This window comes from Nicotiana tabacum, chromosome 6, assembly GCF_000715075.1.
Source record: "Nicotiana tabacum cultivar K326 chromosome 6, ASM71507v2, whole genome shotgun sequence".
NCBI lineage: Eukaryota > Viridiplantae > Streptophyta > Magnoliopsida > Solanales > Solanaceae > Nicotiana > Nicotiana tabacum.
Genome location: NC_134085.1, coordinates 83946549 through 83961683, shown reverse-complemented (window position 1 = coordinate 83961683; position 15135 = coordinate 83946549). Strand labels below are relative to the sequence as shown.

Genomic DNA, 15135 nt, shown 5'->3' with positions numbered 1-15135 from the left:
CCCAATCCCAAAGTTTAGGCTATATGTCGCATTTGTAAGAATCTTGAAAGGGCATACCCTCAATGTAGATGCCTACACTACTACACGCGAGATGAAAAATGGCTCCAGCCAAACGCAAATAACTACGGCCACTCGGCTTTACCAACCCAATTAACACGACTCGGAAATGCCCGACCGTCGCTATAAAATCATAGGCCATTACTTCGAATCTACTTCGAAAAGAACCGGTTAAATAGGCTACCCTCGACATGCAAAAGAGCTTTTACCATGTCAGCCCCAAATCACAAGGCTTCAAGCTACTCAGCTTACGAGCTAAACCTTCTGAGGTGCTCAAACATCGCCACAAACAACTTGAAATCGAGGTTCTTCCCAAATTGATGACGGGTCAGGAAAAATCATTTCAAAAGTCCTTAACGAGAGGAAGGCAAAGCCTACATATGCCCAAGGGCAAAAGCGTAAGAGCTATTGTTGCCAGCCTAACGACCCTCATGGCCACACACTAAAAGATCGTAACGACCAAAAGTGTAAGAGCCACTGTCGCTAGCTAAAAAATCTCAAAGCTTGTGGGTCAAAGTGAGCTTGAGTCGTAACCCAATTCGGAGACCAAATCCTAAGGGCATAGCGTAAGAGCCATCGTCGCCAGCTTCGTGAGCCTCAGTGCCACATACATAAAAGGTTGCTTCGACCCAAGGCGTAAGAGTCGTTGTCGCCAGCCCACAAAAATACAGAACATGAGGGTTAATTGTGCTCGAGTCGAAACCCGATTCGGAGACTGAACCCAAAATAGTTAAAATACAACTGCCCAAGGGCAAGCCGTAAGAGTCATTGATGCCCGCCCATGCAGAAACAAAAGCTTGAGGGTCGAATGGGCTCGAGTTGAAGCCCGACTCGGAGACTAAACCCAAAATAGTTGAGCAAAAGCATAAGATCTCTAACGCCAGCTTACACTAAAGGCCGCATCGACCGAACACGTAAGAGCCCTCGGACATGCACGATAAGCCCTGGAGCCGTAATACAAATCTAAGGATTCTCACCAATTCTGAAACTAGTCCACCTAGTCAGAGGCGAAGCAGAAAGGGGTATGTAGGAAATAAAGCTTCAGGTTCTCTTCTATTTGCATACATGAAAAAGTGCATCCTCCATCTACAAATGCGCGTCCTAGTTCAAAGGCCTAGTTCAGGGTTTGGAGGGGCCTAGTTCAGGGACCTTGAGTTGATAAGGGATGGTCCTGACAAACCTTTCCAATGCCGTGGTTGTGATTGAATCTTATCAGGGAACGTCCCTACCTTTTAAAGGACTGCAAGATGCCTCGTGCGAAGAATCACCCGATGCGGGGATGCCCATCAAAGTCGGAGATGTGCTTGAAAAGTTCCCAACTATTTCCGAGGGAGTTCCTAAGGTCGATGCTTCCTTCATCTTCGGTAAAATGAGCAGGCTTTGTGAGCAGGTAATCTTCAATTTCCCTACCTGCCACTCGGGCCTCGGGTTCCTTGACCTTTGTCTTTCTAATTTGTCTTTTTTTGTGGCTTCAGGCCAAGGTGCTTTACAATCAGACTTTCACCCGGTATCAGGTCGAGGTGACCCATATCGATCATGAGAAGTCCCTCCTTACTAAACAGGTTATCTATTCCCCGTTTGCCTTTATCTTAATGTTTTTCTAGTTCCCAGTATTTTAACATCTTGGATCTGGTTTGTGTAGTTTAAGAAGGAATGTGCCCTGCTGAGGGAGGAGCTTCGGGTCAGGGACTCTGAAGTCTTCAAACTTAAACGGCGTGAGAGAGAGATATCTTCCGAGAGGGATTCCCTCAAGGAGAAGGTGATATTAGTTTGGCGTCATCTTAGTGAGGCGAGGGAGGATAGCGGCATGTACAATGGTCTCCATTACGAGATGGTGGCTGCATTATCCAGGATCAAGATAGAAGCCGAGACGCTTATATCTTTGCATGGAAAAGATGCTATTGTGACAAGCACCCAAGCCAGAGGGGCACCCGAGGGTGCCGAGCCAAGGTTGACTCAGGAAGTGGACATACGTATGAGAGATATCATTTTGCCTGTTGAGTTTGAGAGAGTGGAGATCTTGGAGAAGAGAGACGCTGGCTTGCTTGTTTTGGTGGTACGCCGAGCAGCGGTTCAGAAGGTGATAAAAGAGAATGCGGAGCCCTTGGAGGGGAAGAGTCCATCAAAGAGGGGCCGTTGAAGGACCCATAGTTGTTGGGGTGCAACCTTTGGTAGAGACACCGAAGACCTCCCTTTCGATGGTAGATTAAAATTTTGTTTGGTTCTCTCTTTTCAAGACTTGTAAACATCCCCCTGGAGGTTATAAGGAGGCTTTTTATTTCCTATTCCTTCCTTCACCCTTGTTTTTCGAAAATACTATGTGATGTGCTTTGACTTTCGACCAAGTGTCCCGGTCTTCCGGTTACATCCTCGGGATTTACTATCGTCGAGACTAGTGACAGTGACTCGTACACACTGAGTCGGTTACTTATTATAGTAATATGTCATTTGAGCTCTTGTGTTTTTTCTTTCAAGCATTTTTATTAGGTCGAGCTCAGTCTCCGAGTCGGATCTCGACTCGAGTTTATCTGACCCTCAAATTTTGAGGATTTCGAATTGGCCCTTAGGCTCTTACACGTTGGGTTGGATTGACCTTATGTGCGGGGGGCCCTAGGGCTCATTAGGCTGGAGACAATTGCTCTTATACATGTTTAACTAACTATTTTGGGTTCAGTCTCTGAGTCGGGTTCTGACTCGACCTCATTCGACCCTCAACTTTTATGGGGGCTGGCGACAATGGCTCTTACACCTTGGGCCGATGCGACTCTTTATGTGCATGGTCCCGAGGCTCATTAGGCTAGCGATAGTGGCTCTTACGCTATGCCTTTAGGCATGTATAGTTAACTATTTTGGGTCTAGTCTTCGAATCGGGTTACTACTCGAGCTTATTTTGACCCTCAAGTTTTAAGATTTTAGGCTGGCGATAGTGGCTCTTACGCTTTTGGTTGATGCTACCTTTTAGTGTGTGTGGCCTTGAGGCTCATTAGGCTGGCGACAATGGCTCTTACGCGCTTGGTCGATGCGACCATTTATGTAGGTTTTATTATCCTCTCGTTAAGGGATTTTTAAGTAATTTTTTCCTCACCCGTCGTCGGTTCGGGGAGAACCTCGATTTTGAGTAACTTGCGGTGATGTTTGAGCACCTCAAGAGGTTTGGCTCGGAGGCTGAGTAGCTCGAAGCCTATGATTTGGATCTAACATAGTCAAAGCTCTTTTGCCTATACCGAGGCTAGCCTGTTTAACCGGTTCTTTCCGAAGTAGATTCGGAGTAATTGAAGGCCTATGTGGGCTGGTGACAATGGCTCTTATGCCTTTTTGCGATGGTCGGGTGTACCCGAGTCGCGTTAGTTTGGCTGGTACAACCGTGTGACCAGAGGCACTAGTGTTTGGCCAGAGCCTTTGAGTCCCGAGTGAAGTTGTTTTGGTATCTATATCAAGGGTTTTTAGGGATCTTACAACTTCGATATATAGCCAAAAGTTTGGGATCAGGTCTATGCCTTTAGTGAGGTCTTACATTTTTTACATACCGTTGAGGTATTACAGTCTTTACATGCTTTTGAGGTCTTACAGTATTTATATGTCGTTGACGTCTTACAGTTTTTACATGTCGTTGAGGTCTTACAGTCTTTACATGTTGTTGAGGTCTTACAGGTTTTACATGTCGTTGAGGTCTTACAATTTTTACATGTTGTTGAGGTCTTACGATACCGAGTCTACACACTCGGTATCATATGGCCTCGAGTTTTGACAAGTTGATAGAGGTGGCGCTTGACAACAGTACTCGAGCCGTCGAGGGTTTCTTGACTCGGGAGCCATTATTTATGAACTTATATTGCCTCATCGATGACTTACGATTTTGGAGATCTCAACCCTGAGGTCGCACGTTTTTTGCGATTTCGGCATCAGTCTCCGGGTGTTCGTGGCACCTTCGGTTTTAGAGACGTTTTACGATCTTGGTGTTGCCTCGTTGAGGGCTTACGAGTTTGGAGTTTTGACCCGGGGGTCGGTCAGTTGTCAATGTGTTGATGCTAGTCTCCGATTGTTCGGGACATTTTTTGACGAAGGAGTCCTCTTTGCTGAAATTCGAGTTGCTTTTGAAGCGTGAAGTGCTTTGTCGAATAATGTTCTTTGATTACCTGGTACAAGTACACATGTTTTTGCCATCAAAATCTTGGCTGCTATACATGGGCACAGTTCGTTCGACCGTTTGGCCCGGTACATTGCTTTCCTTATCGTGGTCCCATTTGAGGTGCCTTGGCTCTCCCGAGTAGATGACCTTCCGGGGGGGCCCAGTATTCGAGTTGGATGGTAAAAGAGATCTCGAACACTTGTTGAGTTTCCTTTAGGTGTTGTATGGTCGTTGCCTCGTTAAAAACCTTGCCGGTAACACCCTTTTAGGGACAAAATCCGGCCGAGGGAAAAGAGTGCAACGGGTGCTCGAGGATGTTTCCAAAATTTTCCATCGGATGCCCTAGCAATAATATCATTATAGCATTGATTTGTAAGACCCTTTGCCGACTACTCCGAGGATGCGGTACGGTCCGTCCTAATATTTGCCCAGCTTCCCTTCATTGGGGATTTAGGTGTTAAGGGTGACCTTCCTTAGAACCATGTCCCCAACTCCAAAATATCGGAGGTTTGTTCTCCTGTTATAATATCTTTCGATCCTTTGCTCTTGGGCAGCCATTTGGACCATCGAGGCTTCCCGTCTTTCATCCAGCAATTCGAGGGACGCTGTCATGGCCTCGTTGTTTGAGCACTCAATGGCGTGTTGGAATCTGGCAATCGGCACCCCGACCACCACTAGTATTAAAGCCTCGGCGCCTTATACTAGGGAGAAAGGTGTTTCCCCTGTGCTCGATTTTGAAGTTGTTCGGTATGCCCACATCACCTCTGGCAATATTTCTCTCCACTTTCCCTTGGCACTTTACAATTTTTATTTAAGTTTTGGATGATGGTTTTGTTTGTGGATTCGGCCTGGCCGTTCGCACATGGGTGGTAGGGCGTCGATAGGATTCTCTTGATTTTGTGATCCTCAAGGAATTGTGTTACCTTGCTCCCGATGAATTGCTTCCCATTATCACATGTTATCTCGGAAAGAATTTTGAATCGGCACAGGATGTGGTCCCAAATGAAGCTGATGACTTCTTTTTCTCTTATCTTTTCGAAGGCCTGCGCTTCCACCCATTTGGAGAAATAGATAGTCATAAATGAAATAAATCTAGCCTTACCAGGTGCCGTTAGCAAGGGTCCAACGATGTCTATTCCCCACTTCATGAACGACCATGGCGATAAGACCGAGTGCAGGAGTTTACCGAGTTGGTAAATCATCGGGGCAAAACTCTGGCATTTGTCGCATTTACGAACAAATTCTTTGGTGTCCTGTTCCATGTTGTTCTAATAGTAACCTGCTCTGATTACCTTTCAGACTAAGGCATCAGCACCAGAATGATTTCTGCAGATGCCCTCGTGAATTTCCCGGAGTACATAATCTGTATCCCTTGGCCCCAAACACACTGCTAGAGGGCCATTAAAAGTTCTTCTATACAAAGTCTTGTTCTCATTTAGAGAGAGTCGGGCTGCTTTGGTTCGCATGGTCCTCGATTCCTTTGGATCCTCGGGCAATTATCCATCTTTCATATAATCAATATATTTATTTCTCCAGTCCCATGTTAGACTGGTGGAATTAATCTCCGCACGACCTTCCTCGATTACTGATTTAGATAGTTGAACGATAGCCCCGGGGAGTAGGTCGTCTTCTTCAACAGATGATCCCAGGTTTGCGAGGGCATCGACCTCACTATTCTGCTCTCAAGGTACATGAACTAAAGTCCATTCATTGAAGCTAGGTAAAGCAACTTGGAGTTTATCCAAATATCTTAGCGTCCTGTCTTCTCGGACCTCGTAGCTCCCATTCATGTGGCTCTCTACCTGGAGTGAATCGCATTTTGCTTCAATGGTCTCGGCTCTCAGGATTTTGGCCAGTTCTAAACCTGCAATCAAAGCCTCGTACTCGGCCTCGTTGTTAGTCAATTTTGCAGTTTTTATGTATTACCTGATTACACTGCCAGTAGGTGGCTTTAGGACCATACCTAGTCCGAAACCTCTCACGTTTGTGGCATCATCAGTAAACAGGGTTCATACCACGAAAGACGTGCCTGATTTAAGTAAAAGTTCCTTTTCTACCTCGGGCAAGAAGGAGGGCGAGAAATCGGCCACGAAGTCTGCCAGAATCTTGGACTTGATTGTTGTTCGAGGTTGATACTCAATATCATACCCCCTGAGTTCGATGGCCCATTTGGCCAGTCGGCCCAATAATCGAGTTTGTGTAATATGCTTCGGAGCGGGTATGTCGTTAGAACACAAATATGATGGCATTGAATATAGGGTTTCAATTTTCGCGATGCAGTTATTAACGCAAGAGCCAATTTTTCGAGATGTGGATACCTTGTTTCAGCATCCCCTAGGGTCCATCTTACGTAATAAATAGGGAATTGTGTACCTTGCTCTTCTCGAACTAGCACACCACTTACCGTTATCTCGAATACAGCCAGGTATACATTTAATGTTCCATCCACCTTGGGCGTGCGGAGCAGAGGTGGGCTAGTCAGATATCGCTTCAGCTCCTATAAGGCGCATTGGCACTTTGGAGTCCATTCGAAGTTGTTCTTTCTTTTTATTAAGCAGAATAAATGATGGCTCCTGTCGGATGACATGGATATGAATTTTTTCAGAGCCTCTATCAGACCTGTTAGCCATTGCACGGCCTTTACATTGTTTACCACCATGATTTCTTCGATGGCCTTGATTTTATCGGGGTTAATCTCGATCCCCCTGTTTGGTAAGAGGGTTTCTCCATTGCCATCACCTATTTTTTCCGACGATAGAATTTTGGGAGATACTATTAACCCCGGGTCATATACACCGAGCAACCATGTTTTAACCGAAGTAGGCTCTTTCAGGGCCGAAGGGATTGGATTGGCAGGTATGCTTTCGGCTTTAGAGAAAGCCCAGCGGCTTCACTTTGTCGTGAGTTTCGGCACAGGTTTTTTGAGCTTTGCACCTTCCCTCCCTTATTGAGCTTTCTTTTGTTGGCATTTGACAAGCTCTGGGCTACTTCGTTGTGAAGCCAGACTAGGATCTGGATGAGGAGAGATCCCTGAGGTTCCTTTGTGATGAAAAGGAAGTCGAGATGGAACACTTGCATTATGAGGTTGGCCGGAGCATGAATTACAAGAACCATCTGAAGGAGCGGGTAGTTTTCTATCCTGGGTGATTGTGGATTCGGCCTCCTGGTTCCCGGGGCTAATATTTAGTTTATTTTAGTTGCAGAAAAAGACGGTGGCCTTGGAGCGCCTTCGATATGAAGTTGGTCGGGCTAGGCGTGAGCATGATAAATTGAAAGCTCGAGCGGAGGCTAAGTCTTTAGAGGGGAAGGATGCTCTGGCCAAAGTTCCTACTTTTGAAGCTTAACATTGCATAGCTTGTGACAATGCTTTGGTTCAGACAGAAATGATTGCGAAGCTCGAGTCTGAGCTTTCAAAAATCAGGGCTGAGATAGTCGATGCTCGGGTAGAAGCTGCGATGAGATGGACTTAGGCTGACCGGGAGATTGCGATCTATTCAAAGGTCATTGCCGATGCTCAAGCTGAGCTAATAAAGATCCGTGACCGTTAAGGGAGGTTTGAAGAATATGTTCACTGCAAATCTCGAAGAAAGACCCTCGAAGAGATCTATGCTAAGGGCTTCGCCCTCTCGGAGGAATTGGCGCTAGCAAGGGCGGACAAGTGTGATGCTCGGTTGTTTTTTCCTGACGTTGAGGAAAGCAAAGATGAGGCTGACAAGCCGTAGCCCCCGGGGGGGGCGTAGATTTTTCCATCTGTATATAGCATTTTCGAAACACATTTGTAGATGGAGATTGCGCTTTTTCGCACATGTGTATGAAAGAAAACTTTGCGGCTTTACTCCTTTCGTATCCTTTTCTGTCTCGATTTTGACTAGGCGAGCTGGTTTTTGCGTTGGTAGGAATCCTTAGAGTAGTGATGTGGCCCCGGGGCTCATTGGACTGGCCCGTAGGCTCTTACATACTTTCACTCTTAGGCATACTTGGGCCACCTGTTTTGGGCTCAGTCCCCAAGTCGGGCATCAACTCGAGCTTATTTGACATTCGAATAGCCGAATTTTAAGCTGGCAATAGTGGCTCTTACGCTTTTGGTAGATGCAATCTTTTAGTGTATGGGGGCTGGCTATAATGGCTCTTACGCCTCGGGCCGATGTGGCCTATTAGTGTATGCGGTCTGGCGACAATGTCTCTTACGCCTCGGGAAGATACTGCCTTTTAATATAAGTGGGATGGTGATAGTGGCTCTTATGCCATGGGCCGATGCTGGCTGGCGACAATGGCTCTTACACCTTGCTCTCAGGCATATTTAGTTTACTACTCGAGCTCATTTTGGACCTCTAGTTTTTAGATTTCAAGCTGGTGACAGTGGCTCTTGCGCTTTAGGTCGATGCGACCTTTGGTGTGTATGGCCTTGAGGCTCATTAGGTTGGTGACAATGGCTCTTACGTTCTTGGTCGGTGGGGCAATTTATGTAGGTTTTATTTTCCTCTCGTTAAGGACTTTTGAAGTAATTTTTGCCTAACTCATCATCAGATCGGGAAGAACCTCGATTTCAAGTACCTTGCGGCGTTATTCGAGCACCTCGGGAGGTTTGGCGATAAAGGGTCGTAGAACAACTTGGCCTGCAAGACCAGATTGTACTTACGGTTCAAGTCCTAAACGGATTCAACATGGAATGCAAGACTACTAAAGGGGAGATAATATTACTGGTTAACATCACCAGAACCGTGCAGGAAACCATGTTCTAGGTAATCGAGGGGGATATGAGATACAACATTTTGTTCAGGAGGCCATGGATTCACCACATGAGTGCAGTGCCCTCGATACTGCACCAAGTGCTGAAATTCCGAACACCTAGTGGAGTCAAAACAGTTTATAGGGAACAACCGGCCGCCAAGGAAATATTCGCGGTCGATGAAGTGATCCCGACATCTATGCATTCAACATCGAAGGATTTGAACTAAATAGTCAAATACGGGGCCAAATAGCAATCATCGATACCAGCCTCGACAGAATCGAAGGAACGAGGGGTAGACAAGGATGATGACTGCGGAGTCCCCAAATATTTTATAGCCCCCTGATGATTCCTACGCCACTAAATCGATGGTCGAGAAGCTGAAATTGGTCATATTGATCGAGCATCTACCAGATCGAATGTTATACCTGGGCACGAGGTTAAGTCCCGAGCTTAGGAAAACACTCATTCAATTTCTTATAGCTAACACAGATTGTTTCGCTTGGTCCCTGTGATGACCCAAAAGGCCATCACTTGCTTTAATTTAGATTCTGTGTTTTAAGGCCTTGAAAACCTCATTTAGAGTCACCGCAATTTGCGTGCGCAGTACGGGCGCGTAGCCGGAAAGTTTAAATATGAAATTCTGTGAAAAATGATAAAATTTGGTTATAAAATGAGTTAATTTGACTTCGGTCAACGTTTTGGGTAAATGGACCTGGACCCGTGATTTGACGATCCCGGAGGATCCGTAGGAAAATATGGGATTTGGGCGTATGCCCGAAATCAAATTCCAAGGTCCCAAGCCCGAGAAATGATTTTTTTTTTTAAAAAGAAATTGTTTTCTAAATCTGTTTAAGGAAAATTGAAATGAAATTTGCTTAGAACATGATGGTATCGGGTCCGTATTTTGGTTTCGGCGCCTGGTACAGGTCTTATATATGATTTAAGACATTTATGTGAAATTTGGTGAAAAACGGAGTTTATTTGACCTGAATTGGACTTTCGGTTGAGGAGTTATGGACTTTGAGAGTTCTTGATGAAAATGTTAAGTTTTGAGGTTTAATTCATGATTTTACATGTTATTTTGATGATGTGATCGCACGAGTAGGTCTGTATGATGTTTTTGAGTTAGTATGCATACTTGGCTTGGAATTCCGAGGGCTCGGGTGAGTTTCGGGTAGGTTTCGGGATGTTTTAGGCTTAAAACCAGAAGTTGCAGGTCTCTAAACCTGCCAGTGCGGTCCGCGGTTGACCTTGTGCGGTGCGCGGTGGAGGCTGTACGGCCACAGTCGACTATGTGCGGTCCACACAGGGCGCTGCTATACGGCCGCAGTCGACTTTGTGTGGCCCGCACAGGGCACTGGACCGCAGTACCCTCAGGAAGGCCTGTGCAGCCGCAGTCCATTTTGTGCGGTCTGCACATGGGGTCTTTGAGGGGTATAAATAGATGGGATTTTCAGTCTTTTTTCATTTTTCAAAACCCCAAAAACATAAGAGGTGATTTTTCAAACAATCTTTCTTCTCCAAATCAATTGTAAGTCATTTTTAACTAGTTTTCTTCAATCATTAACATCTTTCGACATGATTTTAACTTCAAATCAATGATTTTCATGGGGGAAATTGGGCGTTTTAGGTAGAACCAAGGTTTTACAAAAATTGGGGATTTGGACCTCGATTTGATGTCCGATTTCAAAATAAATTATATATTTGAGTTTGTGGGGGAATGGGTAATCGGGTTTTGGTTCGAACCTCGGGTTTTGACCATGTGGGACCTGGGGCAATTTTGACTTTTTGGGTAAACCTTTGGAAAATTCATTTTCATGCATTCAAATTGATTCATTTAGCATTTATTGATGTAATTAAGTAACTTGTGGCTAGATACGAGCGAATTGTCGGTGGAATCAAGGGGTAAAGCTATAATTGAAACTTGAGTTGTATTCGAGGCATCGAGGTAAGTGTTTGGTATAACCTTAACTTTAGGGATTAGGAGTTGTGTCCTATTTACTATTTGTTTCATGTTGAGTACGACGTATAGGCATGGTGACGAGTATCTATACGTTGGTGTCAAGCATGACCGTGAGTCTTATATTGTGATTTTTATGATTTCGTTGTATTATTCATGCCTTGATGATGATTTCTAATTGTTGTATAAAGTTTGTGGAAATAATTGTGACCTATGAACGTTGAGGAGAGTTGGCTCAAGTTGTATAGTGAAGTTGTGAAAGTATAAGTGATAATTGAAACTCTTGAGAATTGGCTCGAGTTGTGAAGTGAATTATGAAGTAAGAGTGAGAAAAAGAAGAGATCACTATGTTACCCCCTTGCCGGGCTATTGTTGAATTGTGGTTCCCTTGCATTGTATATAAGGGAGTTTTTTCAACTTAAAGTGACAATCAAAACGGGATCATATTATTAAAAGATTCTTCAAGTTAGACCAATCCCCAGAGCTACCCCTAATGTTTTCCTAGTTATGCACTTACCCCCTCCTAAGTTCTGAATGCTCACAATCACAATAAACAGTAAACAAACGAGCTGACACTTTCAACCGGATTGAAATTCAAAACAATTGTTGAAATTATGAAGAACTAGCCTAAAATCCTTCACACATAGACATGAATTCAGAAAATGCTCTTGAAACAAGAATTAATGCAAACGATGAACTATACTTGACTAATCTTAATGCTTCAGTTCCAAAATTAATTCACAAACATAAAATGAAACCTAGCAAAAAGAAGAAAGTCTCACGAATTGAAACCAAGTTAAACTCAAACCCTATGAAACCGATTGTCATTAACAATTAAGCAAACAAGCTAACTAGGGAACTTAAAACCAGAAACATAATGCAATTAAGCAAGAAACGAAACTTCTAAAGAAAGAAACTGGAAATACAACAAACAAACAAAAGAAAAGATCAAAAGGAAGCCAATCGACACAAAGGAAATTATCCCAGACCTGCTTTAGCAAGAACTGCATGAGATCGAACAACCTTTTGAAGAAGAAAGTGAACCTTTGACGGTCATTAATTGATTGTCCTTAACAAAAGACAAAAGATTAATGACGGTTTTGGGTTTACTAAACTTACTGAGCTAGAAAAGAAACCAGGGAGAGACCTAGGGCGTTCCAGACCTCTGCTCCACCACTTACGGACCGGTTTGAGATGAAACAATCACGTATTTGAGGAAGGAAGGAGATGAGGGGTTGCGTGGTGTAATTCTGGGCGGATTTTGGGAATTTTAGGGTTTTAGGCGCTGACCTTAGATCTGAAATTCGAGGCGATGGAGATGGATTTGAGAGGAATTATTTAGCGATTTGGGATGGGGAGGTGGAGGGGAGTTCATGGTGTTAATTTGGTAGTGATTGGACCACCAGAACAACCGTGAGGCGATTTCCGGTAGGCGGACTAAGGAGGAGCAAGGTGGAGGGGGTGGAGGATTTGAGGGCGGTGGTCTCTAGGGTTTGGGAGAGTGGCGTAATGAGAAGGGAAGTGGAATGGCATGGGGGGGTAGGGGTCGTTCGGACAGTAATATACCCTAGGGAGGTTTCCGATCCGTTGGATCAATGAGATCCAACAGTTGAGATGAGAAAGAGTTGGAACGACATCGTTTTGTTTGTAGGAGGGACTGGACCGGATGAGGCGCGGATTTGGGCCGGGTTTTGGTACTTAACAATTGGGCCTGCGGTTCTTAATTGGATTTGGCCCAACAGATTTTTAAGAACAAATTCCCTTTCCCTTTTCTTTTGTTCTATTATTCCTCTCTTTTCTTCTTTTCTATAATTAATTGAAATCCCAAATTAACTCCTAAATTGATCTAATCTTTAAAATTAGGCTAATTATCTACTATAATATTTACAAAAAATTAATTACTCCTAAATTAAAAGAGGAAATTACTAATTTAAAGCTAAAAGGCTAAAAATGCAAAAGTAAGTCAATTTTTGTAATTTTTTCCATTTTTATAAAACAACTAATTTGCTAATTAATCTTAACATGTAGAATTAAATCCTAAATGCAAATGCACATATTTTGTATTTTTCATTAATTAAATAAAATGAACACGCATGGACAAAATTCAAACAATTAATCAAAAATGCTACAAAAAATCTACGAATTTGTAAATAATGGGAAAATTATTTTGTTTTGAATTTATGGGAATAATTCACATAGGGCAAAAATCATGTGCTCACAGCTGCCCCTCTTTGCTCGGAAACACGAAAAGTTTTCGTGCAAAGATAAAGTGAGCAGATACGAGCAATTGTTGCCCATTTGAGTATTCTGTGGGAAGCATTTTTCAAAGATTTGACCTCACCCTACTTCCGAGGTTGCCTACATATCCTTGGCTAAAAAGGAATTAGGTCAGTGTAGTTCGGGAAGTTTTGGTAGCTGGGACTACCATGAAGCTGGGATTTCACTGTTGCTGCTGCTGCTTACTGTATCCCCTTATTACACCATGTTAAAATAAAAAGAAGCTAGACTATGCTATGATCTATATATTACAAAATCCTATATATATCTTCAAACTTGCTCTTGTAGTTCTTGCTGTCTTGCTGACTTGTATTCTCCTGGTGGAATCCCTTTGTTGCCGCCTTGAATTGTAATCTGAGATGTTTTCATTTTCTCCAGGTGGACACCTGACTGCCAACTACACTTTGAGATATTTTCTCTTTCTCCAAGTGGACACTTGACTGCTGAACTTGAATGTATTCCCTGCTCTCCAGGCGGGCTCCTGATTGCTGAATTTGAAATGTGTTTCCTGCTATCCAGGCGGGCTCCTGATTCCTAAGCTTGAAATGTATTCCCTGCTCTCCAGGGGGGCTCCTGACTGCTGACTTGAAATGTATTCCTTACTCTCCAGGAGGGCTCCTGACTGCTGACTTGAAAGTATTCCCCGCTCTCCAGGTGGGCTCCTGACTTCACCAAAATAGACGAAAACAAAGGAAATTTTTCTGCCCCAGTTTGGGTATCTGGGAACATATGTAAGTGTAAAACAAATCACATTACCAAATATCAATAAGAAATTGAAAACTAAAACTTGAATTGTACTCCCTTGTTATCCAGGCGGGCTCCTGACTGCTGAACTTGAATGTATTCCCTGCTCTCCAGGCAGGCTCCTGACTGCTGGACTTGAAACGTATTCCCTGCTCTCCAGGCGGGCTCCTGACTTCTAATCTTGAAACGTATTCCCTGCTCTCCAGGCGGGCTCCTGACTGCTGACTTGAAATGTATTCCCTGCTCTCCATGCGGGCTCCTGACTTCTAATTTGAAATGTATTCCCTACTCTCCAGACAGGCTCCTGACTTCTAATTTGAAATGTATTCTTTGCTCTCCAGGCGGGCTCCTGACTTCAACAACATAAACAAAACAAAGAAAATTTTCTGCCCCAGTTTGGATATCTGGGCACATATGTGAGGGTAAAACTAAATCGTATCATCAAATATTACTAAGAATTTGAAAGCTAGGTCCCATTATTCAGGGGGGTCCTAAAAACTCTTGACTAAACGACAATTTTAAATCTACATTATATCTTCTACAGGTGTGACTTCTGTTAATTCTTGCTATCAAAGAGGATTTAAACTACTACCCATTATCCAGGAGGGTCCTGAAACTCAAAGGTCAAATTTTATCTTAAGAGTGACAACTTTTATGGCTGAATTATACTATCCTACAGCAGAATTCACGCTAAATGTTGTTATCTAATCGGAATCTTAAAGCTAAGTCCCATTATTTAGGAGGGTCCTGGAAACTCCTAATTGAATCCTATCTCGAACATGCAAATTTCTAAGCTAACTTATATTCATTTGGGATACATTTATGCTAGATTATTTTATTTCTGAACTTTAAACTAGGTCCCATTTTCTAGGAGGGTCCTGAAAATCAAAAAAAATCAAACTTGTTTGGTGACTGCCTTTCTCCACGGAGGGTTTCTCCGAAATAAACGAAATTTCCTGCCCCTATTTAATCAAAGAAAAACTCATCAATTTAAAATGTGGTGTCTAATTGATGGCATTCTTTACTGAAGGTCCCTCTGTTGCATTGTTTTGCTTTGTCTGGCTTCCCCGAACTGGCCCTGAACCACTTGACTTTCTGACTGACTTTCCAAACCCCATGACTTTGGATGACCCGAGTGTTCTATACCCAAACCGTTGTTTCACACCTCTGACCCCTTTAACTGAACCTCTGCATCTCCCATGAAATTACCAAATCATTTTGCCGACGGAACTCTTG

At 43.6% G+C, this 15135-nt stretch overlaps 1 long non-coding RNA gene across 1 annotated transcript in view; it reads left to right on the top strand.

The window, feature by feature from the left end:
• Positions 1 to 14358, top strand: part of LOC142181476 (uncharacterized) — a 44677-nt gene extending 30319 nt beyond the window's left edge. The window contains exons 2-3 of the long non-coding RNA XR_012710130.1: positions 13534 to 13886; positions 13969 to 14358. This is a non-coding gene — a long non-coding RNA (uncharacterized LOC142181476). The remainder of the gene's footprint in view (positions 1 to 13533; positions 13887 to 13968) is intronic.
• The last annotated feature ends 777 nt before the right edge of the window (positions 14359 to 15135 follow it).